The sequence below is a fragment of the Prionailurus viverrinus genome, chromosome D2, assembly GCF_022837055.1.
Source record: "Prionailurus viverrinus isolate Anna chromosome D2, UM_Priviv_1.0, whole genome shotgun sequence".
Lineage (NCBI taxonomy): Eukaryota > Metazoa > Chordata > Mammalia > Carnivora > Felidae > Prionailurus > Prionailurus viverrinus.
In genome coordinates, this window is record NC_062571.1 from 45539869 (window position 1) to 45566903 (window position 27035).

The window sequence follows — 27035 nt, forward strand, 5'->3', positions numbered from 1 at the left end:
GTTGCTTGAGTTGAAAACAACTCCTTTATTGTATTTACTTAGGAGTTCACGTCTGAATTAAAACTGTGAATTACGATGTAACTTTAATGCTTATCACTGTTTTCAATTCTTGAAAAGTGTGTGGGCCAGAATTATTTAGATATTTAAACTTAAAGTTAAAATACTGGCAGTTCTGAGCTAGAAAGGGGTTGAATTTACAAAGGGTGATTGAAATTTAGAAGACACTTTTCAGGGAACCAGTATTCCACTCACGGTTGTTGGGTTCCCCATCCGATTCATATTATTCGTGGAACTCATTTCAAACTTTTTTCTGCTTGCTTCACTTCTTCACACCCTTTACTGAAAAGCTTGAGGCATTCAGTGGGAGGGAGCTCCTGCCAGAATGTACTGAGTTACTTCTATCATGTGCTTTCTTTCCTTCCATTTCAGTGGAACATTTTTTGTTCTTCCTACCAGTTTAACACCTTGTTTCATTTTTCTCCTCTCTCCTGCTTAATGGAATAGGAGTTACTCCCTTTTGTCTTAGAGATGTTAGAAGTACAGATGTGCTAAAGGTTTTTTTTCAGTTTACAAAAACCTTCCCTTGGGCGTGCTACTCCCTCAAGATGTCATGTTGCTGCTTTTCCTTTTCAAATCATATTAACGCTAAGAAAAAAAACAAAAAAAACAAAAAATAAAAAACGTTTCCTTGTAAAAGTAATACACGTTCATTAAAAAATGGTAAAATAGAGCAAAATTGAAGTAAAATTAAAATTCATACCTTCGTAATCCCATCTCTGGAGATTGTCAAGAGTAGTTTATTTTTCCTGCATTTACTTCCTGGCCGGGCATTCAGTTCTTAACTCCTTGTTACCCGGATTTCACCCTCACAAGGTTCACCTATAAGCTAAGTGGCACATTTATTAATGTGTTCTAAATCAACTCCTTGAGCTTTCTGTGATACTTACATCAACTTCTCATTCTTGAAATGCCTTTCCTTGGCTTTTGTTCATTTATCCATTGTATTCAACGAATACTTCCACTGCAAGGCTATGGGATGCTACAACAGACAATGCCCTTGCCTTCATGGAGCATCAAGTTTATTGGAGGAAACATAGATTGAAGAATGAATTCTATAACCGTATTGTGATTACAATTAAAGTGCCCAGTGTTAGAAGACCTGACCTGGTGCAGGGAGAATGGGGGAAGGCCTTAAAAATGTCACTTTGTAACTCAAGATGATTCTGAAGGATGAGTGAGAATTAACTAGATGGACAGAGGGCTTCGGTGACATACTGACTTTGTTCCTCTTTGCCCCTTTCTTTTCTTCTTGCTTAATATGTGTTCTCCAGGTTTTACTGGTCAGTTCATTTTTCTGTATGTCACTAGTCCCTTGGCATTATTATTGTTCAGACACTTCTGTCTGAATACTTCTCAGACCTCTATTCTTTATTTCTCCTCTGCACGTGAATCCTTGTTTTTTCCCAGTTGCTTTATGCATACCTCTACCTGGTTGTTCTAGTTGAAACTAAACTCCTTCCTTACCAAACTTGTTTCCCTGGTGTTCCTTATTTCTGTTGATGTCATACCAAATCCAGACCTTTCCCCATTCTGTCACATTGTATCTGTAGCCAGCGTCTACTGCTTCTGCTTTTCATGGTATTGTCCCTCTTTATTCCTGCTGACTTAGGTACAGCTCTTGATACATGGTATGAAGGTTATAATAGACTCATAAAATGAATTGGGCACCTTTCCTTTTCCTCATTTCAGGAGTGGTTTAGACTGGAAGGATCTTTCTTGCGAGTTCTACAGACCTCACCTATAACACCATTCAGGCTTAGATTTTCTTTTCTTTTTTCTTCTTTCTTCTTTCTTTCTTCTTTCTTTCTTTCTTTCTTTCTTTCTTTCTTTCTTTCTTTCTTTCTTTCTTTCTTTTCTGTAGAGGACTCTGAATATCATTTCAGTTTATTTAACAACTGTTGGTCTGTTTAGGTTTTCTATTTCTTGTGTGAACTTTAGTGTTTAATATTTTCTCCAGAAATTTATTTGTTGAGTTTTCAAATCTACTGTTATTTGGTTTTAACACAATTCTTTTTCTTAAAAGAAAAAAATTTTTTTGGGGCGCCTGGGTGGCGCAGTCGGTTAAGCGTCCGACTTCAGCCAGGTCACGATCTCGCGGTCCGGGAGTTCGAGCCCCGCGTCAGGCTCTGGGCTGATGGCTCAGAGCCTGGAGCCTGTTTCCAATTCTGTGTCTCCCTCTGTCTCTGCCCCTCCCCCGTTCATGCTCTGTCTCTCTCTCTGTCCCAAAAATAAATAAACATTGAAAAAAAATAAAAAAAAAATTTTTTTTTCAATGTTTATTCATTTTAGAGAGACAGAGAACCAGTAGGGGAGGGGGCAGAGAGAGAGGGACACACAGACTCTGAAGCAGGCTCCGGGCTCTGAGCTGTCAGCACAGAGCCTGATGCGGTGCTTGAACTCATGAACCACGAGATCAAGACCTGAGCCAAGTCGGATGCTTAACTGACTGAGCCACACAAGGGCCCCTAAATTTCTTTGATTGAATATATATTTGTATGCAGTGTTACAGATTGTGTATATATTAGTATGGTTGATAATTTTCCTTTTTCCTTTTTTTTTTTCTTGCCTACTGAATCAGGTTCTCATCCCACTTGGGCTAATGCTGTGCTCTTCTTCACTTCCACTGTTATATGGGTTATCTTATGCAGTTCTGCTGAAGTTAATCTTGAAGCCCAGTTTGTGTCACTTCTCTTCTCACAAGTTTCCAGTGTCTTCTGTGAAATGAAGTCGTTTCATGAGTATTTACCCAGATTTCCCTCATTCTCATCTCCCATTATTTTTGTTTCCTGCACATTCGCTTTGTCCCTTTTCTGAAATCTTTCCCTTTTTTTTTTTTAAACTTTTTTCAACGTTTATTTATTTTTTGGGGGGAACAGAGAGAGACAGAGCATGAACGGGGGAGGGGCAGAGAGAGAGGGAGACACAGAATCGGAAACAGGCTCCAGGCTCCCAGCCATCAGCCCAGAGCCTGACGCGGGGCTTGAACTCCCGGACCGCGAGATCGTGACCTGGCTGAAGTCGGACGCTTAACCGACTGCGCCACCCAGGCGCCCCGTCCCATTTTCTTCTGAGTGGAATCCCTTCTGAAGGAAGGGATATTTTTTTTTAATTAAAAAAAAAATTTTTTTTAGTGTTCGTTTATTTTTGAGAGAGAGAGAGAGAGAGAGGGACAGAGTGCGAGCAGGGGAAGGGCGGGGAGACACAGAATCCAAAACAGGCTCCAGGCTCTGAGCTGTCAGCACAGAGCCTGACACGGGGCTCGAACCCATGGACTGCAAGATCATGACCTGAGTGCAAGTAGGACACTTAACTGAGTGAGCCACCCAGATGCTCCTGAAGGAAGGGATTTTTTTAAAGGCAAAATTTTTATCTAATATTTTCTTCCTGCACTTACTGGTTTGTCTTTTTCTTTTTAAAAATTTATTTATTTATTATGAGGGGGGAGGGGCAGACCGAGAGACCGAGAGAGAGAGAGAGAGAGAGAGAGAGAGAGAGAGAGAAAGAAAGAAAGAATGAATATGATTTGCAAGCAGGCCCCACACTCACCACGTGGGTCTCCATGCAGGGTTCGAACCCACAGACCATGAGATCATGACCTGAGCCCAAATCGAGAGTCAGATGCTTAACTGACTGAGCCACCCAGGCATCCCTATTGATTTGTCTTTAAAAAAATTCAACTTTTATTGGGGCGCTCAGTCAGTGGAGCATGTGGCTCTTGATCTAGGGCTTGTGAGGTCAAGCCTCATGTTGGATGTAGAGATTATTCAAAAATAAAATCTCTAAAAAAAAAAATCAACTTTATCGAAGTGTCTTTTATATACAGTGATGTGCACGTGTTAAGTATGCAGTTCCGTAAGTCATTTGGTCTTTTATAGCGATTTGTATACAAATACTGGTTCAGCTACTAAACTGCAGACTGGGTGTGTAACTGACTTTGTTGCATATAAAATGGATAATTGGAGGAGAAAGACCTTCTCATTTTTGGATTTTGGGAGCAGAGAGCCATGGAGAGAAAGGAAAATGGGTTTCCTCTTAGGCTAAAGTTTAAACCAGAAAGTCTTTCCTTCTTCCCTCTTCCACCTTTTATTAGTGTTTATGCTTTTAAAATGCTTTTTAAATATCTTAGGTCCAAGTGACCAGGTCAGTCCAACTCTTTAATGCTTACAAGATTAAATGCTGATCTTACAAGGTACACCATACTTTTTTGAGCCGTTCATAAAGAAAATATGCTTCTAGTTTATTTTAAGAAGCCATTGATTGTAAGGTCTAATTTCAGAGATACTGAAATATGAAAAATATATGTGCCATGGAATTGAATATGGTTTTTCTCCGTTAACCGAAGCTACCATTCCTTTAGTTTAGATATTGGAAAGAAGAATTTAAGCCAGACTTATGTGGGAGAGACTTATTAGTTGTGCTGTTTACTATGAAAAGTTTTCTTTAAAAGGAGGGTGTTTGTTAAACCTTTTTAATGAGTAAAGCATTTCAAGCGGTATAGAGAAATATTTATTTTTGGATGGGGTCTCCCACAACTCGATATGCCAGTCTGATTGTGAGGTGCTTTGATAGTTTTTATGGTTAATATTTTAAAGGCTGTCAGTTTTTAAAAAATAGAAACAAAATGATATGTCTGGGGAGCCCCAGTAGTGTTGTGGTTTTTGAAAACAGCACTAGGTTAGAGTAGGGCTTTAGATCAGATGATGGTGGGCCCAGTGGATTCCCAAGCCAAGTTCATACAGACCTTGACTAGTTAAGGACATTATTTTTGAGTATCTTTTATTAAAAACAGGTGAATATGAGCTACTCCGATGCCATGGATGTTCTTTTTTTATACTTCTGTGTTTCTGATGAACTTTTTTTATGGTGTACATTTGTTATACCACTAATAACGTGCAACAGTGGAGCTTGGCTATTGCTCTAGTCATATGTAATTGGCTACTACTGATTTAAGGAGGATGCGGGTATGTCAGTAGTAGGGATAAAATAATCAGATTTGCAGTTTGGGGAGAGGAGTTAGTGGGGAATCATTTTGAAGGAAGGAAGACACAGGACACTGAAACTTGTAGGGGACACTGAAACCTGTTCCATCTTGGCCCAGACTAGGATGGTGGCAGATAATTAGGGTCTAGAATGGACAGGACTTGGTAGTTAGCTATGGATGAGAGAAGGAATGGGATTGGCATGAATGACTGGCGGGTTTCTAGCTCGGAAACCTGATAGGGTAAATGTGTGTTGGTCGAGATGAAAAATGAGACCAGGTTTGTGGAGGACAGTAGTTTGGTTTTGATAATACAGAGTTCTGAAATACCAAGTAGAGATTTCCACTTAGCATTGCATGTATGGGGCTGGAATTTGATAGAGGTTTGGACTGCAGGTAGATCTTTGGGAGCGATTGCCATGTAGGTTGTAAATTCTATCAGTGGAAATTGGGTGGCTTTCTCAAGTGACTTTTGCTTAAAAGTGACAAATTCAACTCTTAGCTTAAAGGTGAAAAGGGGTCATTACCCCCTCTCCCCCCTTCATGTTTTTTTTTGTTGTTGTTCTTTTTTTTTTTTTTTTTATTTTTAATTTTTTTTTCAACGTTTATTTTTTTTTGGGACAGAGAGAGACAGAGCATGAACGGGGGAGGGGCAGAGAGAGAGGGAGACACAGAATTGGAAACAGGCTCCAGGCTCTGAGCCATCAGCCCAGAGCCTGACGCGGGGCTCGAACTCCCGGACCGCGAGATCGTAACCTGGCTGAAGTTGGACGCTTAACCGACTGCGCCACCCAGGTGCCCCCCCCCCCCCTTCATGTTTTTAAAAAGACTGCAAATACTCATGTTTGGATAGAAGTGCTCAGATGATGTAATCAAGGGTCTGTCTGCTCTCCACTCTTTGGGCTTGATTTTCAGACAGATACTTTTCATTTGGCAGAGGATGGACAGTGTCAACTCCAGGCTTATGTGGCCCATATGGATTCAAGATGTAAAAAGGGCACCCCTTTCCCAGGTGCATATATTCTGTCCCAAGGAGAGATTCTTACTGGGACCGTCTGGAGTCTGGGATGCCGACACCCGCCAGGCCTTGCTTACATGCCCCGGAGCAGTCAGCCAGTTAAACACTGGCACTCATAGCCTTCCTAGAACCATGAGAGATGGGAAAGTGGTTGTTCCCCCAAAGAAAGGATGGCTTTGGGCAGTGAACAACACAAATCCACTGTCTTTTGGTTGTTAACATTTTTTAAGATCTTTTTTTTTTTTTTTGAGTATCTGAAGAAAAATACACAAACGTAGTAATTCTGTGTATAATTTCATGGTTATGTTATGGATTTCATATCAGGAACTCTTGCTATACACAGTAAAGAGCCTAGAACAGCCCTGAGAAACACCAGTTTAAGACCTAAATAGAGAAGATAGACGTTAAATAATTTCAGAAATAATTGTCTACTTGTATTTATTTTAAGATCTACAGAAGGGAAGTACAGGAGCTCATAAGTGTGTAATAAGGGATTGGGTCTATTTAGGGTACAGGTGCTTGGGAAGGCTTTCCTGAGAAAATAAATGGTCTGTAGAGTGACACTGTAGATCAGGAAGAAGAGGGAGGATGTTTCTGGAAGTATTCAGTAGTTTTTGAAGCAAACACTTTTCTGCTTTTTAAAAGTTACGAAAGGAGGGGCACCTAGGTGGCTCAGTTGGTTAGGCATCCGACTTTGGATCAGGTCATGATCTGATGGTTTGTGAGTTTGAGACCCGCATTGGGTTCTCTGCTGTCAGCATAGAGCCTGCTTCAGATCCTCTGTCCCCCCAACCCACCCCCACCGACACCTCTCTCCCTCTTGTGCTCTTTCTCTCAAAAATAAATATTTTTTTAAAAAGTATTTATAAAAAAAAGTTCTGAAAGGAATGCATCTAATGTGAATAACTTGAGAAATAATGAAAAATTATAAAGCAGCAGTAGAACACTTAAGTTTTGGCTTCTGAGTTTTTCTTTTTTTAGATTGTTTTAATGTTTATTTACTTTTGAGATAGAGATAGAGTGTGAGCAGGGGAGGGGCAGAGAGAAGAGAGGGAGACAGAGAATCCAAAGCAGGCTCCCGGCTCTGAGCTGTCAGCACAGAGCCCGGCGCAGGGCTCGAACTCATGAACCGTGAGATCATGACCTGAGCTGAAGTCAGACGCTCAACTGACCAAGCCATGCAGGAACCCCTGAGTTTTTATAAATTAAAATCTAGTACTGGTTTTACCACTAAGTTAGCTGTGCAGTTTTGAATACTACACTAAACCTGTCTGGATCTCTGTTTCCTTATCTTAAAAACTGAAGGGGACTTGGCGAAAAGAAAAAAGAAAATTCCATGGCTTTAATGCAGAGCAGTTAGTTGCTGAAATTGCAGGTCATGTAATGCTTTTGGTCATGATGACATCACTGGGTTTCTGACTCTTGGCTGCAGAGTCCCTCTTCCTGCCTTGGCAGTCATTGTAAGTAACGAATGGAATGGCCTGTGGCCAGTGGTGTTCTTTCATGCCCTGCTTTCTTATCTCATTTCTTGAGCATTAAATTTTTTTTTTTTCTTTAGCCTTTAGGTAGATTATCTGAAATGTTAGAGGCTCTCAGTTTTGAAGTTGAGAAATCTGGAGGAAACTTGCATGGTTGTGATACTGTTTTCTGTAAGGTAAAATTCGTGGGTAGTTTTCCTACTAGCAGTTACAATTTTTTGTGATGTAGTCCATCAGTTTAACATCTTGAGTGTCTGAATTTTGCATTTAATTAAGAATAATTTAGATTCCTAACTAAAGGGAGCTGTTGATAGGGAGTGTTAAAGTAAAGGCCATTAAACTTTGGTAAAGTTCTTACCAACGTATTTTTCAAAAAATTGTTTAAAGGTACCATGAAATAGGGGCGCCTGGGTGGCTCAGTCGGTTAAGCGTCCGACTTCGACTCAGGTCGTGATCTCACGGTTCGTGAGTTCGAGCCCCGCATTGGGCTCTGGGCTGATGGCTCGGAGCCTAGAGCCTGCTTCCGATTCTGTGTCTCCCTCTCTCTCTGACCCTCCCCCGTTCATGCTCTGTCTCTCTCTGTCTCAAAAATAAATAAACGTTAAAAAAAATAAAAAATAAATAAAGGTACCATGAAATAAAAATTTTTCAACAGTAGCTATTCAGAAGCATCTTAAATCAACAAAATGTAGTTGCTTGATGACAGATACTGTTTTACGTCTCCATTTTAGTAATCTTTCACAGAATAAAAATGTTGGGGAAAAAAACTGCATGTTGAATTTATGTATGATCTGAGTAAAGAAAAAGAAGTTAATCTTCCTGAAATAGTGCCTTAGTCATCATTCCTACTCGATAAATATTTTCCACTGGTTTCTTATTTGCTTACAATATAAAATTCAAATTCTCTCAGACTGGCCTCTTGCTCTGGCCTAGTCTGCCTTTTTGCCTTATTCACTTCATACTACTATTTTATTAGCTTAAGTCACTGAAATATCCAGTTCTGAGTTTCCGTTCAGAGTCCTTAGACTTCTGCTGTCCACTCCAGTAGCCAGTACTGCACGTGGCTGTTGAACATTTGAGATGTGGCTGGTCAGAATTGCGTACCACATTTTGAAGATAGTACAAAAAAAGGAATGTAAAGTATCTCATTATGCTTTTAAAATACTGATTGCATGTTGAAATGATACTGTTTTGAATATGTTGGGTTAAGTAATAGTAAAATTAACTTTCAAAGAAAAAGGATCAGATTTTCTCTTTTGAAATATGGCTAGAAAAAACTTAAAATTATACATTAAATTGTACGGTGTTGCCTTCGACTTTCCTTCTCCCTATGCTTATCAAAATGCTTCAAAATCTTACTTCTTCTGTGAAGCCTTCCTCAGTGGTCCACACTTAAAAGAGCTCTTCTGTGTCATTATTTAAAAAAATTTGTTTTAATGTTTATTTATTTTTGAGAGAGAGACAGAGACAGAGTGTGAGCAGGGGTGGGGCAGAGACAGAGGGAGACACAGAATTGGAAGCAGGCTCCAGGCTCTGAGCTGTCAACACAGAGCCCAATGCGTGGCTCGAACTCATGAACTGTGTGAGATCATGACCTGAGCCGAAGTCAGTCGCCTAACCAACTGAGGCACCCAGGCGCCCCTCTTTCATTGATTTCTACTTTATTTTTTTATTTTTTTGAAAAAATTTTAAATGTTTATTTTTGAGAGAGAGAGAGAGAGAGAGAGAGAGAAGGAGGGGCAGAGAGAAAGGGAGACACAGAATCTGAAGCAGGCTCTAGGCTCTGAGCTGTCAGCACAGAGCCCACAGGGGGCTCGAACTCACGAGCTATGCGATCATGACCTGAGCCAAAGTTGGACACTCAACCGACTGAGCCACCCAGGCACCCCTTCTGTGTCATTATTTGAAGGCAGTATTTTGGTGTTTCTTGTACCATCTATTAACATATTAGATTTCTTTACTACAAGCCTTCTCAGCTTTTAGTCTTGTAAAACCCCAATATAGTCTCCCTAACTGTATTGCCATAGCACCTTCCTTTGTTTCTTCTGTTTACAGAAGTTACACGTATTTGGTTGAAACTTCAGGCATAAAGTGAGTCTTCTGTAATCCTGCCCCCACGTCCCCCCTGGATTACAGTGTTAAGAGTATAGAGGTAAATGTAATCTTCCTCTTCCACTGTCTTCATTTTTTTCTTTTTCTCTCCCCATTTCCAAAAAATGAGGTGATACTATGCATCCTTTTCTTTAACTCTGTCTTCACTGAATATAGAGTACTCTTTTTATGTCATTAGGTGTTGATTTACTCATTCTTTTTAGTAGCCATGTAATATTCCCTTTTATGAATATATCGTCATTTTATTTACCAGCCCCCTATTGATGACTAGATTGTTTCCAATTTGTTGCAAGGTATTTTTCTTGTTTCTTTTTCTTTTTCCTTTTTTTGCATTGTAAACAGTGCTGTGGTGCTTGTACATATCCTCTGAGACTATTTTTATTTTATAGGATGAATTCTTAGACATGTGTTTACTGTATGTAAGAGAAGCCATGTATAATGCCTATAGTGCCAAACTGCTCTGCACAATCTTTGTAACAATTCACATTCCAGCCAACAGTGTTTGAGAGTATTTCCCCTAACCCCTCACCAACACATCATAGTATCAGTCTATTTTAATCTTTGCCAGGCTGCCAGCTGAAAAAACAGTATTGTAGTTTTAATTTGTATTTCTTTGATTGACTAAGGTTGAGGAGAATTTTATAGTTTGTTGGTTCTTTGCATTTATCTCTCCTTTGTTTTTCTAATCTTTTTTTCTTACTCATTTTGCAGAGACTCTTTTTTGGGGTATGGATATTAACTCTTGGTATAATGCATTTTTTTTTGTCATTTGTTTTTTATTTTTGTTCATAATATATAAAAATTCTTTTGCTGTTGTAAGGGTATTTAGAAACAAAAAAAATAAAAAGTTTAAGTTGTCTCATACTCTCAATTTATTTTATAAGCTCCTTGGTGAGTGAATTTTGTCTTAAAATATTTTGTTTTGCCATCGGTACTAATTCAGTGCCTTGTACACAGTAAGCGTTCAGATATTTGTCTATGTTGGTGGTGAAGGGGTACAGAATACATCACTGTGGCATAAAAATTATTTTGCCCTGAAGGTATTTGAGAATAGGCTTTTCTGGGGAACTTCCTGATCTGCCTAAAAACAGACTCTCAGAGAAAACTCAGTTATCACAAAGCTGCTCCCCAGAGTTTTGAAACCAGGGAAGATTGACTTTTATCACTAGAGAGCAGAGAGAAAAAGTGGCACCACATCTAAACTGACATTGTCACACATCGTATCATATATTCATTTTCCTAGGGGCCCATGTATCTTTCTTAAAAGTCCTTTGTTTCCTGTAAGTGTCCTCCTCCCCTCTCCCCATATTAACACAGGAGCCCCAAATTCTAACTGCCTCTTTTAGTCACACTTGTATGTAAATGGTGGTGAATGAATAAAAATCTGTCTTTTTTTTTGCTAATCTGACTTCTGTCAGTGTAATTTGCAGGCCCCCAAATTCAGAACCTAAGAGGGTAGAAGAAAATTTTTTCTTCTTTTACTTCTACGTGTAAAAGTTTTTCCTCCTTAGCAATGGCAAGTTATTTCTGACTGCTGGGGCAAGGGATAATAAGCAAGTGAAGTTTCACTGTCTAAAAACAAAGTTAAGTATTTTAAATATAAAGAGCATAAGTCAAATTTCTTTAAGCTACAGTTTTCAAAATGTATTCTTCAAAACTAAAAATTTGTTAAATGAGGTAGAATGTACAATTAGAGAGACATCCCCCTCTTCCTGAATATATTCCTACAATTATAATGCTATTTCTTAATCAAGTGGCATGATTAATTGTGTTGACTAAGCCTTTGTTCTTTCTAAAGTTATTCACTGTTTCCTGTTCTTTCTTAGCATCTTATCAATTTGCGTAGAAGATGGTTTGTGACAGGTTCCACTGGTCACAATCAGAAGAAACAACAAAAAAGGTCATTCAGTTAAGATTAAGTAAGTAAAATATACAAAGAAGCCTCTAATTTCTTAAACCGGTAAAGGGCTCTTGAGATGATTACAGTGACTTCCCGTTTACCTGTATTCCAGATAACTTGAAATGTTTATTAAACCTTGAATTATTGACATGTTATCTAGCTTCACATTTATTGTGTTCCATACCTTACTACTCTGTTTACTAGGTTCGTGACCTTGCACCAAAGTGGTTAATCTAAGCTTTATTTCCTTGTATGTCAAATGAGGGTAATAATCGTTTTCTCACAGAGTTACTGCGAAGACTGAGTGAGTGAGTGCAGTGAAGCACTAAACACTATTTTTGCCACATTGTAATGCTTAGTAAGTGTAAGCGAAGATGAATTATTTGTGTGGGGGAAGATGAGGTCAGTTCTGTCTTCAAAAGCAATTTGAATGGCTGTATATATAGGGTCCTTGAAGATGAAATCTAATCCTGATACCTTCTGAAAGTGTTATTTTGTTAGCATTATTAACACTTGAATTTGCAAAGTACTTTTGTGTACTGGCAGTACTGGTAAGTTGATACTGGGAAGTTTTGTGGCTTTTCCGGTTGTATATGTTAAGAATCTGAGGCTAATGAGGGTTAATTGCCCCAACAAGATCAGAGAGGTAAGAGTAAGAAGTAAGTAGAATCAGACTTTCCTAGTTAGCTCGGAACGGGGACTAGGACCTTAGGGTTAAGGATAAGTCAGTGATTCTACAGTCTAAAGAAAGCCCAAGCATTTAGTGGCCTGAATCCTTTCTAGAGCTTATTAGGGTGTGACAGAAACCTGTCAGAGAATGGAGGGGAGGGAAATTGTGCACAGCAGTCACCTCGATGGCTAGTTTGCCTAGGTGGGGAGCATTGTACACTTTTTGCTCCGTTCCTCTTCCCTTGGGGTGGCCTTTCCTTAGAAGCTTAGTGCGGGGAGGTCTAAGAGAGCCACTCGTGAGGTTAGGGAGTGCTAGCAAAAAGTAGAGCAGCACATCTCATTTCCTAGCCGGTAGTCATGATGCAGCTGATTGGTTGATCTGTGCCTCCTTGAGCAAAGGGTAAAAAAAAGTGCAGAGAAATCTCCTTGTGGACTGAGGGTAGCAGAACACCCTGTACTTGTTTCGAATTTCTGTTCACGTGGGTAAAGCAGAAGGTAACTAGGCTTTAGGCATCTTGACAGGGCTGGCTCTCCTGGAGAGGGGAGCAAAAGTAGGAGAGGTTGAGCTGAAGCAGGTCTTTGGGAAGGGAAATGTGCAGTTGGGTTTGAGCCCCTCACCTCTCGGTCACCAGAGTGCTCCAGCCTGTCCCCAGAGGAGAAGCCATCATTTGGCTGCCTGTATCATGGTCTGTATTAGCCGGGTGGTGGCAGCCACCCCAGAGGACTGCAGGAGTACTCAGATGTTGAGACGTTTATTCTGTTCTCCCTCATCCCCCACTCCTCCCAAAACAGGTCAGACCACACCCCTTCCCCAGTTGAACTTTTCATGGACCATGGACCCAGCCTGGGTTTGGAAGGGAAAGAGATGATTGCAAGATTGAAGATTAAAGTTTTAGGGGCGCGTGGCTGGCTCAGTTGGTTAAGCATCTGACTCGGCTCAGGTCATGATCTCACGGTCCGTGAGTTCGAGCCCTGTGTCGGGTTCTGTGCTGACAGCTCAGAGCCTGGAGCCTGCTTTGTATTCTGTGTTTCTTCCTCTTTCTGCCCCTCCTGTGCTTATGCTCTGTCTCTCTCTGTCTCTAATAATAAATAAATGTTAAAAAAATTTTTTTGAAGATTAAAGTTTTAAAGAGCAGTCAACTGAACTGGACATTTTTATAACTGAAAACTACTGGAAAGCTGTAGAAATTGTTCCAGATGTCATTAAGGGGAGGTGGTGTGTGAAAGGGAAATTGGACCAACCATAGTTGGAGGTGGAAGCTGGAGAAGAATAAAACCTTTTCTCATGTTTGTACCAATTTCAGATCCCTTATTAAAGTCATAGAAGTATCAGCTTAAGTTCCTACCAAAGCCCCTCTGACACCAGCCCCCATTCTTTTTTCTGTACAAAGCTTTTAGAGTTGTACATGATCCTTTGATCATCTTAATGGTTCTGTTTCCAAGTGCATTCCAGTTCTGCGCAATATAATTTTAACATTAAACATATTTTATTTAATTCTAACTAGTGCATTTCAAATTTATAAACTGTATATGTTAACCTTAATTGCAACATTAAGTAAAATATGGTATCCTTAGTTTTTATGGAGTTGTAAGAGTTTATCAAGCCTCAGAAACGTTAAAGTAAAAAGTACTCAGTAAAAAGTATTAGTGTAATATATTTTACTCAGTATAGGAGATTTTGAATTCATGAAGTTTTAAATTAACTTTCAGCTGTTCATGTTGAAAAGGTGAGTGGGTTTTAGTTTAAATGCTGTAGAGCAATAAAATAGAGGGACTAGATAATACCTATTTTCCTTACATTCGCCTAGCCCTATTTTAAGTGCTGTTCTATGATAGGTACGGTTATGAGAGGAGAATGAGGCCACAGAGGTGGAATAACTTGTCAAGGGTTGTGCAGCTAGTCAGTGGCAAAGCTAAGGAATCAAACCCAGGTAGTCTGACTGCAGAGACCGTGTTCTTAACCACAGAATTATGTTCATTTTCAAAGGGAGTAGGACAATTTTAAGATGAGGATGTGTACTCTACACACGCACATGTTTTACTTGATTTTTACCTGCTGCTTCTAGTGCCTGTTCACATACAGTAGATGGATTTGCCTGTTTGCTGGTGTGTTAACTGAGGTACCTGGTAAAACGTTCTCTCCTCTTATGGTCTAAATATACGTATTTGATGGGTTATACTTGACTTTTGACAATTAACACCTACTTCTCTCTTTTTTTAAATTTTATTTTATTTTTAATGTTTTTATTTATTTTTGAGACAGAGAGAGACAGAGCATGAACAGGGGAGGGGCAGAGAGAGAGGGAGACACAGAATCTGAAGCGGGTTCCAGGCTCCGAGCTGTCAGCACAGAGCCTGATGCGGGGCTCGAACTCACAGACTGAGATCATGACCTGAGCTGAAGTCGGATGCTTAACCAACTGAGCCACCCAGGCGCCCCCCTTCTTCTCTTTTTAATACTAAAATTTGTCAGAAACTTTTCATAGGTATTTTTAAATTAATTAATTAATTAAATTTTTTTGCTTCCCTGATGTTTTGCATCGTGGAGAAAACAGTATTCAAAGTCCAATGGAGCAGTTGCTTTTACAGCATTTATCCAGAATGCTTCCCATAAACAGTTTTTAAAAATTAGTGCTGTATCATATATCTCATTTCTGAGATATAGACACCGTTTAATTGTTAGCGATCACACAGCTAGGCCTTTTTTCACTGCTTTACCTTGACTATTACTCGTAAAGTAGCTGAAACTGGGCAGAGTTTTGCTTAACATAATCATGTTATTTGTATTGTTTCTTAGAATACATTGAAAATCTGCCCTGTGAGAGAACAGGAAGGAAAAAAGATAAAAAATAACTGCCACATCAGTTGAAAATAGAAAATGAGTAAGTCCATCTGTGGGGCCGTTTTGGGAGTCAGATAGGCTGAGGAATGAAACCTGATTTTTACCCATTAATGATGCCGATATTGTCCTCTGGAATATTATTAATTTGCTTGTGTTCCACAGAAATTATTAAAACACAGTTTGTTAGACATGTAGACATTTAAACATAATCTCTTTCCTTGCAAGTTTTTGTTCAAAAGTCTTTTTGCATCTTGATTACAAAAGTAATGCTCACTGAACAAATTTAAAACTTAGAGAAGCTCTGAGGAAAAAAAGTAAAAATCCCTCATATTCATATTATGCAAGAACACTAGTAAACCTTTTGGTATATGCAGTATCAGTTAAAACAAAAACTTTATTGCTTAACGATTCTCCCATAACTTAAAGAGTTTGAGGAAATCAGGTGAGTAAAACTGGAATTCTCTGCTTGTGTGAAAGCCGAGTGTCCGAACCTGAAATAGAAGAAACAAGGTGGCATGGAGTAGGGCTATTGAGATAGAAAGTTCTGGGGTGCCTGGGTGGCTCAGTTGGTTGAGCGTCTGACTCTTGGTTTTGGCGCAGGTTTGGAAATTTGGCTGTCTTGTTTTAGTTACCTGATTATCTTTTTGTCTGTATATTCTCCCTTTCTTTTTCAGCAACTTTTGCTGCTGAAAAAAGTTGCAACTTTTGCAACTTTTAAGCTTTAAAACAAAGTTAAGATGTTTCAGATTTGATGTGTTTTTCTGTAATAATGGACTAAAATAGAATAAGATGTGGGGAGGTAGAACCCAAACTGAGGGAGGTCAGAAACCATATGGAAATAGAACATCCAAAACCTCTAGCAGAATGAAACTAGAAAGAATGGAATCTGAACACTGAAATTATACATCTGCTAGGCAGCTGTGCATTCTTTATTCATAGGTTCCGTGCAGAAATAGCAAAGGAAACTTTGAAAGGAAAACCTATCCTCAATGGATTGAGCATGCATTCTTATCACTAATTGTGATGTGTACATTTTTTGTTATATAATGTATATTTAATTCATCTTTAAATGAATTATTCCTCTTTTTTATGAGTTATAAAAATTCTTTTCTGGAAATAACATCACTTTTTGGGGTTTAATTTAGAGTTCCTATTTGTATCTTCAGCACCGAATCAACATTTTATTAAATTACAGATCAGGGTATTTTCAGGATACTGAGAGAGTGTAATGCTTTTGTAAATTTGTCATTGTTTTCCTTTTTGTCAGTGTTCAAGGATATGTGGCACTTTAATGTTCTGCCTTTCAAAAACCAACTCTTCTGAATTTGTTTAAACAAAATATTTGTGTTTTCAAAGTTAGGCACTTTAAATTAGCAACTGAAATTTACAAGGGGAAAGACATGAAAAAGCTTTTATTTAGTCCTAGGATGCTTTGTAATTATTAACATTTGTATATTACATAGTTTACAGAGCACTTTTATATCCATTATCTCCTGTGATTTTCATGGTCTTGCTAACGTTGTCTCTTTTCACTTGAGAATTAACACAGAACATTGTCAGTTCAGTTAGGGACTGTATTAAGCTCTTGTGTTCTTCATTCTAAGGGTGATACACAGTATTTAGAAGTCGTGGGATAGGAGAACAAAGAGCATAAGACTCGTCAACATCTCATAATAACTGTGGATCTTATTTCATATAATTCTTTTTAGTTTCTTTTCCTGTTCTTATTTTTTACATAGTTTGCCCTGATACTGAGGATGCAATAGTTATTATGTACTTTCAAATTCACATAGTTAAGTACTTCTGATAAAAAATTGTTCTTAACTATTTTTGCGGGCTCTGTTGCAGTAGAATTTTTCTCTACTTGAGGGAAAACATTTTATCATAGGAGCATTATCTTTGTGTGTATCTATAACATATATAAAATATATATACAAAGATATATATCCATGCTCTTAACCACTCTATATGCATATATATATTAAAGCCCATATTATATACGTGTGTTTATATTGTGTGTGTGTGTATGTATGTGTATGTGTGTATATAATTTAATATTATATAATTAGTGGTTAACAGCATGGACTCCATTTGGGTTTAAATCCCAACTCTTCTTGGGTTTAAATCCCAGATCTGCTTCTTCCTAGCTGTGCAACCAGCAATTTTGGCAGATTGATTTGACAAATATCTCTGTGTCGGTTTCCTCATCTGTAAATTGGTAATAATGCTCCTTACCTCATGGAGTGGTTTTAGGTTTATATATATATTATATAATATATATATATATAATATATATATATTATATATATATATATATATTACCTATACATATGTTTTATATTTTAGAACCATACCCGACCCATAGTAAGCAGTGTATAAGTTACCTAAAATTTTAGATCAGGGGCCATAATCAATCACTGATTACTGATTTAACTAGCAGACAGAAAATTAGTAAGGAGATTGAAAGCCAGAGAACACTAAAAAAATGTAATATAGAACACAGCACCCAGTGAAGATAGAATATGATCCATTTGTTGGTCTTAAAGCAAGCCTCAACAGATATCAAAAGATTGAAATCATTCACAGTGTCCTCTGACCGTAGTGGAATTAAGTTAGAAATCAATTACAAAAGATAGTGAGAAAATCTTTGAAATTAAGCAGTGCACTTCTAATTCTAAACCCGTGAGTTAAATAAAAAGTTATAGAGGAATTAGAAAGCAATAGGATTCAATCATAATAAAAATAGACTCATAGCAAAATTTGGGATACACTTGATTCTATACTTAGAGGAAATGTTACAGCTTAAAAAATATGTATTAGAAAAGTAGAAAGGCTAAAGATCAATGATTTAAGTGTCCATCTCAAGAAATGAAAATGATTGGCAATTCCTCTTATTTTTGATTGGATTGAGGGAAATCAATCAATTTTTGATTGGATTGAGGGAAGATTTTAGTTTTAAATTTTACATCAGATTCCTTTTTTTTTTTTTTTAATTTAAAAAGAAAATTTTTTTATTCTTGAGAGAGAGAGAGAGCATGAACAGGGGAGGGACAGATCGAGAGATGGACACAGAATCTGAAACAGGCTCCAGGCTCTGAGCTATCAGCACAGAGTCCGATGTGGGAGCCTGAACTCGCAAGCTGTGAGATTATAACCTGAGCTGAAGTCAGACGTTTAACTGACTGAGCCACCCAAGCGCCCCTCCTTTTTTTTTTTTTTTTTGTAAAGAAGGGGGACAGATATGGTTGAAATAACTGAGCCACCAGGCGCCCCTCCTTTTTTGGGGGGGAGGGCTCTGTTGCAGTAGAATTTTTCTCTGCTTGAGGGAAAACATTTTATCATAGGATCGTTATTTTCATGTGTATCTATAACATATACCCCTTATGAAAACCTCCCGTTTTCTTGGCCCTTTCATAGAACCCTTAACTTTTCTAAGGAGAACAGGCTTTCTGAAGAAACACATAAGAACTCTGAGATGATCAGTTTTAGTCTTGGTAATTATTTCTAAGTTTTTAAGACTTGGAAAGTATACTTCAATTTGGTAAGTATATAATGAGCACCTGTGATAGACCAGAAACTGTCCAGACTTGGTTATATAATAGTGAATAAATAGTGAATAGTGAATAAAATAGCCCTGAGTTCTGCTTTCATGGAGCTTATGTTCTAGTTGGGGAGACCAGCATCAATAAAACCACAAACCTACTCAGGTATACAATTACAGTGTAATGTTGGTGCTAGGAAACACAAGTTTAGAGGACTAGAAGAGTGGTAATAGGAGACCTAAACTTATTTATGTTGAGAATGTGGTGAGATAATGTACAAAACTGATTAGGATAAAGTGGGGAAATGACCCATGGAGATTCATAGGAAGTCTATTTTTAAAAAATGAGAGAATACATCTTTTTATTTTATTTTTATTTTTTCATTAAAAAAAATTTAAAGAATTTTTAATGTTCATTTATTTTTGAGAGAGAGCAAGAGAGCGCGAGGGGAGGGGGAATGGGGAGGCGGAGTGAGCATGGGAGAGGGGCAGAGGGGGAGGGAGACACACAATCTGAAGCAGGCTCCAAGCTGTCAGCACGGAGCCCAATGTGGGGCTTGAACTCCTGAACTGTGAGATCATGACCTGAGCCGAAGTTGTATGCTTACCTGACTGAGCCACTCAGGTGCCCTGAGAGAATAAATCTTAAAGTGTGTTATGTTGACTGACTTAAATTCGGCAATCCAGAGGCCTGAGTAATTATTCTTCATCCAGTACCGACTAGTTGGATAGTCCTCAGTACATGCTTCATGTCTCTGTTCTGAATGAAAGTGATCAGGACTAGACTAGCTGATGGCTAAAGTGTGTAGTTCCAAAGTGCTAAGTCCATTGAAACTTTTATGAGCACTTTAAAGAGTATTTTTCTTATGATTATGAAAACCATATATATTATTTTTAGAAAAAATTGTAGAGACTACAGAAGAGAAAGACCCTCTCTCCCAAATTTCATTTGTACTAGAGATGTCAATTTTATTATAAATAGGGAATATATCAGAGAATTTGACTTCCCCGCAGCTCTGGAAGGTATTGGTTAACAGGACTATATTAATCAGGATAGGTTAAATTATGCCTCTTTAATGAACAAAGTCCTCAAATTTCATTGGCTGGACAGAGCAAAAAGTTTATTTATCGTCCCATGTTCAGCTTGAGGGAAGTAGGCAGTTGAGATAAAGCCTGTCAGGTTTTACCCTCTTGCAGCTGTACCTTTGGAACACATGGCTTTCTTGGTTGCTGTGGAAGGGAAGAAAACATTGGAGGGTCTTGTAACCAGCAATTATGTAACTTCTCCAGTCAAAACTAGTCATTTGGCTTACCTAACAGCAAGGGGATGGAGGAGTGTAGTTCTCCCCATGCTCCTGGAAGCAGAGGAGGCCTGGCTGTGGGTGAGCTTTATAAGGTCTTTACAACAATGACCTTGCTGTTCCTGGCTGTAGTTGGGTAGAGTGAGGATGGAATCCAGATCCAAGTGGGGCCAGTTGGATTGTTAGGCCTAGGAGTTTGCTTTGGGTACTGGAGACTGATGGGACTTAGCACTGGAGTGCTCAGGTCATTAGACACAGATTCAGGGGTGGGATTCAAGTAGCTGAGTGATCAGAAGTTGATCTAGAGAGAACAGTGAATCAGATGCATTGCAGAAATAAAGTATTGTGGAACTTGGGGGAGAAAGAAATAACTACTGGTATTCAGTGGGTTTACAGTTCTCAGTTCTAGATCATTAATGAAGACTGGCTGTAGTTCCTGCAGAGATTTCTTAAGAATGTGTATGCTTTCTTTCCCAACATGGGGAGTCACAAAAAGTGAGCCTGTTTTGTGCTGCAAAGAAAATCAGATTTTCAGAAAGCAAAACTTAAGTAGGTTATATTTATATTTTCTGACCATAGTGCAATAGAAATTAACAGCAATAGGATGCCCCCCCCATATAAAATCATACAGAACAAACAAAAACATAAATCCAAAACAAAAACATCTACCTTCTTTGGGAGCAAGAGAAGAGACATACCTTTTAAACAGCTTAAAGGGATGTTCGTAACTGAAGTCACACAATTTAGACATTAATTATAGAGAGAAGCACTACATATCAATGTTGCCAATGTGAAACTTTCTGGAAGATTCATAGCAATTAAATATGAATTAATAAACAGGAAAGATTAAAGCTGAATGGACAAGATATTCAGTTTAAACTGATTAAAAACAAAATAAACCAAATGATGTAAAACAAAGCAATTAATAAATGTAAAAGTATAAGTTAATGAAAAGTAAAACAACTTTTTTTTTTTTAAGATTTGATTTTTAAGTAATGTGTACACCCACTGTGGCACTAGAGCTCATAACCCTGAGATCAAGAGTCACACTCTTCACCAACTGAGCCATCCAGGCGCTCCCAGAATAAACCCTCTCTTGACAGTAAAATCAGAGCTGGCAGACTCTTGGCAAGTCTGGTTACGAAGAAAACAAGCTGGAGGCAGACACCACAAGCCGTGGACACCTCTATACGTGCTGAGATGAGAGCCTCAGAAGGGGACACTGTGCAGAACTTCATGCCAGTCAGCCTAGAAATTAATGAAACCGATTATTTCCTAGGAAAATATAAATTACTGAAATTTTCAGAAGGAATAGGAAAGCTTGATAGTCCAGTAGCTGATGAAGAAGTAGATGGAACTGTTCAAGATACAGCCTTTAAAAGGGCCAGATATTTTTACAGGACTTTAAAGTAATCGATGATCCCTGTGTTACACAGATTTCCAGAGGAAAGAAGAGAAATGTAATAGAGAAGATGCCCTTTGAAGCTAGCATAGCACAGGAAGAGAAAACAATAGGCTATTTTCCTTTATCACATAGTTGTAAGATCCAAAATAAGATACTAGGAAACTGAATCTAACAGTGTGTTAAAACTATATAGGGAAAAACTCTCCCTGGGAATCAAGGATGATTTGACCTTAGGAAATCTTTCAGTGTCATTTACACTATATTAGTAAATCAAAGAAGGAAAACAGTACGATCATTTCAATTGATGACAAAAGATACCAGATAAAATTCAGTAACCATTTCTGATAGACTAGGTTTAGGAAAAGAAGGCAACTTCCTTAATTTGAGAGGGGGTAAAACTACTTAAAGAATGTAGTAAACCCAACTGGTAAAAATTTTTTTATGAAAAGAATAATACTAAGCTCATTAAAAAAAATTTTTTTTAAACGTTTATTTGTTTTTGAGACAGAGAGAGACATAGCATGAACGGGGGAGGGTCAGAGAGAGAGGGAGACACAGAATCTGAAACAGGCTCCAGACTCTGAGCTGTCAGCACAGAGCCCGATGCGGGGCTTGAGCTCACGGAGCGCGAGGTCATGACCTGAGCCAAAGTCGGATGCTTAACCGACTGAGCCACCCAGGTGCCCCTTTACTAAGCTCATTTTTAATACTTCTGTTAAGCATTTAACTAGAGGCCCCAGCCAATGGAGTAAGAGAGGACAAAGGAAAAAAAAAAAACATATAAATACTTGAAAGGGAAAGTCAAAATTTCAACTCCTTGCATATGCTCTAGAAAAACCAGGAGAATCTGTTGATAAACTTGGGAACCTAATAAATGAGTTCAGTAAGATGGCATATACATGGTGAACTAAAAAATAACTGGGTTCCCTATACATCAGCAGTAGCTGTTCAACTTGAGAGAAGTATTATCATGTTTGCTACATTTGATAAATGTCTATTAAGCATGGACTGCTTTGCAGTTTTCTGTCCCAGACATGTTTTGATCATGAAGAGAAAGCTCCAGGAGATGAAGCTTCCAATTTCCTACTTGTCTTAATACAGAAGTCAAATGTTTGAGGGCCTAACGCAAGGCAGATTGCTTCATGACAGCCCCACATAGCTAAAACTATTCTCTATGATGCCCATCTCCCCCTGGTATATAAAAAAAAATTGTTTTTAGACAACATTTCTGTGAAATAATGCATCACTGAGTTCCCTGGAGAACCCAGAGGCCTAGCCCTTAGTGTCCTGCAAGAATACAAAAGAATATACTAAGGAAAAGAAGATTTCTCTACAAAGTAAGTTTAAAATTTTTTTTAATGTTTATTTTTGAGAGAGAGAGAGAGCAAGCATGCAAGCAGGGGAGGGGCAGAGACAGAGGAAGACACAGAATCTGAAGCAGCCTCCAGGCTCTTGAGCTGTCAGCACAGAGCCCAATGTGGGGCTTGAACTCACGAACTGAGAGGTCATGACCTGAGCTGAAGTTGGATGCTTAACTGACTGGGCCACCCAGATGCCCCTTGTTTTTTTGTTTTTGTTTTTTTAGTGTAATACATACTTGCAGCAAACTGTTCAAACCATACAGAAAGGCGAGCTTTCCATTTTCCTCCTCTCTTTAAAAAAATTTTTTTAAGTTTATTCATTCACTTCAAGAGAGACAGAGTGAGCGGGGGAGGGGCAGAGAGAGGAAGAGAAGGCTCTGAGCCTGATGCAGGGCTTGAATTCATGACCCGACCCAAAACCAAGAGTCAGACACTTAACCGACCGAGCCACCCAGGTGTCCCTCCCCATTCCTCCTCTCTTGCTGCTCTCTCCTGAGTTTTCTTCTCATTCTAAACTACGGCTGCCACTTTATATATCCTCCTCAAATTTTCCTTTACAAAAGTTTATTTCTGTTTTGTGTGTGTGTGTGTGTGTGTGTGTGTGTGTGTGTGTGTGTGTGTGTTTTATACCAATGGCTTCATGCATTCTGTGTCGCAGCTTGCCTTTTTCACATAACGTTTTCTACATCTCCCTCATTCTGTTTAACTTCACATTGAATTTATGGGGACATAAAGCTGTGTTTAATCTCTTTAGCAGACCCTTTTCTTCCACTGCCCTCCAATCCCTGGAGCCTTTCTGTTTGCCTCATTTCTGACCATTCTATTCACCTTCTTGCTCTCAGGCATTCTGAAGTTTTGGGGGCAGTCTGTCCCCCTTTTCAGACTAATGTTTGTAAATGTATAAAATAAAACACACTGGATTACTAAGGAAACCAATTATATTGAAATGTAGCTATTAAAGTAGTTAAACTTTTTTTTAGATATAGTTAATACAGATGTTCTTTTATTAACTTATTAAATAACCCAATGGCAGGTTTTAACAACTACCCTAATTTTTTTTACAACTACCCTAATTTTTAAATAATGGTGAGGCATAAATAATACTTTAAACTATTTGCAACAATGTAATTTGATCAAAATATCCAATTTCTTTTTAGTTACAAAGTTGTAGGTACTGCTAATACTACTATGGGTTTTGCCTACTCTCCTACTTAAATAATTTAAGTTAGAGGTTAATGAAACTCAAGATGTAATTTTTTCCCATCTAAACATCAAGTTCATGGACGTCCTAAAACTTGAGTCACGCTGGAAAACCCTGGTTCTTTGCAGCCCACTTAAGTTGTGATTTTTCTCTTTCAGACCACCTCTCCTTTGGACCTAAACATGAATCTGTTTGCCCTTCTTCGCTACTCTAACACCACTCTCCCTCTCACTTTACTTAACATCAAACAGAAAACATGATTTTTCAGTCTCCTCATGAGATAATACTGTACTGCTATTGCTCCTCCCAGTTTTCCATGGAACCTGGGCTTACTCTCTCCTCTCCCCAGCCTCCTTTATTCTGTGAAGGTTTTATTTTATATGGCGCACTGTCTCCAATAGCAGTTTATTTTAATTCTTGATGATCTATCTCAACATCCAGGTGGGTGATTCTTCCACAACCTTCCTGGCCTCTTGTCTCTTGACCTCTGCCAGTGTCTTCCACTCTACCTCAGCCACCTCATCATACCTCAGATCTGTTATACGATAATAATGTGTTCATAATTATAGTGACTGTAACCTCCATAATTTCAGTTTCAAGAACCCTACTCTCTGATCATCCATCACTTCTGATCTTTCCAGCCCATGCCTTCTAGAACAAACAATCCTTTTCCCTGAGATCTACAGAACCCATTGACCCTATTACCTTTTTAGTGTTTCTCATTACACTGCCCCTTATGTTCTCACCCTTCTCCTTTCTCAGTTTCAATTCTGTGGCCAGTCATAAATGTTCAGCTGCAAATCTTCTCAACACCCTTGTCCTCGCTTGCTACATTGCTTAGTTGAGAAACTCCAATATTGGATAAATCCAAATCTGCCTATTCTGTACTTTGTAGTTTGTGGTAAGAAACTTATAATTTTACCCTCTTAATGATTTTTAAGTGTTCAGTATGGTATTGTTAATTATGTGCACATTGTCATACAACAGATCTCTAGAACTGTTTTCATCTGCCTGACTAAACTATACTCATTGAACAGCATCTTCCCATTTCTCTCTCTCTCTAGCCCCTGGCAGTTTGCTGCCCTTCTGCTTTCTGTTTCTGTGGATTTAATTACTTTAGGTACTGCAGGTGTAAGTGAAATCATGCAGTGTATGGCTTTTTGTGATTGACTTTTTTTACTTAGCATAATGTCCTCAAGGTTCATCCATGTTTGTAGCATATGACAACATTTCCTTGTTTTTTAAGGTTGAATAATACTCCATTGCATGTGTATACCACATTTTCTTTACCTGTGCATCTCTTGATGGACATTTACGTTGCTTTCACTTCTCGGTTTGTGAATAATGCTGCGATGAACATAGGTGCGCAAATCTGTCTTTGAGATCCTGTTTTCAATTCTTTTGAATATATACCCAGAAATGGAATTGCTGGATTATATACTTCTATTTTTAATTTTTTCAGATCTTCCATACTGTTTTTCCATAGTGACTGCACCATTTTATTTATATATTTTTATTAAAACAATTTTTTTATGTTTATTTTTGAGAGAGAGAGAGAGAGAGCGCGTACACGGGTGCGCACGTGAGTGGGGGAGGGGAGAGAGGGAGACACAGAATCCACAGAATCCGAAGCAGGTTCCAGGCTCTGAGCTGTCAGCACAGAGCCTAACGCAGGGCGTGAACTCATGAACTGTGAGATCGTGACCTGAGCGAAAGTTGGACACTTAACTGACTAAGCCATCCAGGTTCCCCTATTTATTTTTAAATAGATTATACCCTTTTTCTTTTTTAAATATTTGTTTATTTTGCAGAGAGAGTGCACACTCAAGTGGGGGAGGGGCAGAGAAAGAGGGAGACACAGAATCTGAAGCAGGTTCCAGGCTCTGAGCTGTCAGTGCAGAGCCCAATGCAGGGCTCGAACCCACAACCGTGAGATCATGATCTAAGCCAAGGTCAGATGCTCGAGTGACTGAGCCATCCAGACGCTGCAGCTGCACCATTTTATACAGCCACCAGCAGTGCACAAGGATTCTAATTTCTCCACATCTTGCAACACTTGTTATTTTCTATTGTTTTGATAAGGGCCATTCTAATGGGTATTAGGTGGTATCTCATTGTGGTTTGGATTTGAATTTCACCAGTGACCAGTGATGTAAGTATCTTTCAGATGCTTGTTGGCCGTTTGTGTATCTTCTTTGGAGAAGTGTCCATTCAAGCGAGTCCTTTGTACATTTTTTAATTAGGTTACTATTATTTTTGTTACCAAATTGTAGGAATTCTTTGTATCTTCTGAATATTAATAACTTACCCATTATATGGTTTGCAAATAATTCTGCCATGCTGCTGGTTGCCTTTTAATCTGGTTGATTGCTTCCTTTGCTGCAAAAGTTTTTAAGTTTTGACGCAGTCCCATTTGTCTGTTTTTGTTGTTGTTGCCTGTGCTTTTGACGTCATATTCAAGAAATCATTGTTCATTCCAGTGTCATGAAGCTTTTTCCCTATATTTTCTTCTAAGAGTTTTATAGTTTCAGATCTTATGCTTAAGTCTTTAATCCATTTTGAATTAAGTATAATTAATTAAATGAATTATGGTGGAAGGTAAGGAAGGACCTGTCTTCATTCTGTTGTATGAGCATATCCAGTTTCCCCAGCACGACTTGTTGGAGAGACTGGCCTTCCCCCACTGTGTAGTCTTAGCACCTTTATTGAAGATAATTTGACCATATATGTGAGGGTTTATTTCTGGGGCTGTTTTCTCTTCTCTTGGTCTACATGTCTCTATTTATGCCTATACCATACTTTTTGATTACTGTAGCTTTTAATGTTTTGAAATCAGGAAGTGTGAGACCTCCGGCTTTGTTCTTCTTTCTTGAGATTGTTTTGGCTATTTGGGGTCCTTTGAGATTCTGTATGAATTTTAAGATAGTTTTTTCTGTTTATGCAAAATATGCCATTAGGATTTTCACAAGGATTGCATTGAATCTGTAAATAGCTTTGGGCAGTGTGGACATTGTCTTTGTGTTTATTTGTGTCATCTTTAATTTGTGTCACAGTTCATTTACTTCCTTGTTTAACTATTATTCCTAAGCATTTTCTTTCTTTCTTTTCTTAAAGATTTTATTTTTTTAAGTAGTCTCTACGAGTGTGGGGCTAGAACTCACAGCCCCAA

At 38.5% G+C, this 27035-nt stretch overlaps 1 protein-coding gene across 1 annotated transcript in view; it reads left to right on the forward strand.

Annotated features, from left to right (window-relative positions):
• Positions 1 to 27035, forward strand: part of BMPR1A (bone morphogenetic protein receptor type 1A) — a 138756-nt gene that overhangs the window by 1282 nt on the left and 110439 nt on the right. The gene's annotated exons all lie outside the window — the stretch shown is intronic.